General features: G+C 37.9%; 1 non-coding gene across 1 annotated transcript; it reads left to right on the forward strand.

Moving 5' to 3' along the window:
* The first annotated feature begins 482 nt into the window (after positions 1-482).
* On the forward strand, positions 483-587 carry LOC126584015 (small nucleolar RNA R71). Its single transcript, XR_007609938.1, has one exon. It is a non-coding gene; the product is annotated as a small nucleolar RNA R71 (small nucleolar RNA).
* The last annotated feature ends 651 nt before the right edge of the window (positions 588-1,238 follow it).

Genomic DNA, 1,238 nt, shown 5'->3' on the forward strand with positions numbered 1-1,238 from the left:
CAACCTGGGTTGTAGAAATTTGAATACGGGTCATATCTGGGACGTTGAAAATTATTAAATGAATTAACCTGCTCCGCTATAAACTCCGGATAAGCATCTTTATGTGGACAGCTCAAAAAATCATGATTTGTCAAGCTGCAAATGCTGCAGGCAGCTTGTAAAGGTTGTTGTACAGCAACCTGTGAACCCGAAATTCTTTGTAATAACAAGTCAAATTTTGCATCAAATCTTTCAAGCTTTTTCTCCATTTTTTCAATTTGTGCCGACACGTATGGTGAACCATTTGACATCTCAAAAACGAATCTAGATTGTGGTTGCTTAACTGCCCATTGTTGTGTATCTGCTGCCATTTTTTCAAATAATAAACAAGCCTCTTGTGCATTTTTATCTTTGTACGAACCTCTGCATGAAGCGTTGACAAGAGTTTTTGTAGTCATATTTAACCCTCTGAAAAATATATGCATTTGATCAGTAGTGTTAATACCCGAATGTGGACATTGTCTAATCAACTCTTTGAACCGCTCTCATGCCTCATGAAACTCTTCATTTGGCTTTTGGGCAAATGATAAAATCTGAGTTCTCATGTCAAGAGTCTTCGAAGCTGGGTAATACTTGTTTAAAAAAATTTCACTGAGTTGGGCCCAAGTTCTAATGCTTCCAGATGGGAGTGTGAGAAGCCATCTCCTTGCTTGATCTTTCAGAGTGTAAGGAAATAAATGGAGCTCAATAGATTCGACTGAAAATCCTCTCACCAAAATATTTTTGCACCCCATTAAAAATTCTGCAATGTGCATGTTAGGATCATCATATGATAACCCATGAAACGTAGGTAGAAATTCAACATGTGCTGTTTTATTTCAAATGCAAACCCTTCCTCCACTGCCGAATAAGTAATGCAACTTGGTATATTTGTGGTATGGGCTGTCAGTGAATATCCTAGGGGCAGACCCGCCTCTGGAATAACGAATGCCATTGTTTTTGTGCTGTGCAGGTCCACAGAGAATAAGGATTGCAGAAAAGTCTCCTGCAGTGAAGGAACTCCCTGCAAATTTTTCTCCCGGCGTCTCCTTAAATTCTGCTCAAGTTCTGGATCAAATGGAATCAACTTCTGCACTGTTGAACGGGTACTGACCATGCACAGATTGTTGAAATCTGCACTGTACTGTTGTAATATGTAAAAATAAAATAAAAACGAAAATTAATTTTTTTATATGTATAAACAGCAATAACTAATTGAA

This window comes from Malus sylvestris, chromosome 9, assembly GCF_916048215.2.
Source record: "Malus sylvestris chromosome 9, drMalSylv7.2, whole genome shotgun sequence".
Taxonomy (NCBI): domain Eukaryota; kingdom Viridiplantae; phylum Streptophyta; class Magnoliopsida; order Rosales; family Rosaceae; genus Malus; species Malus sylvestris.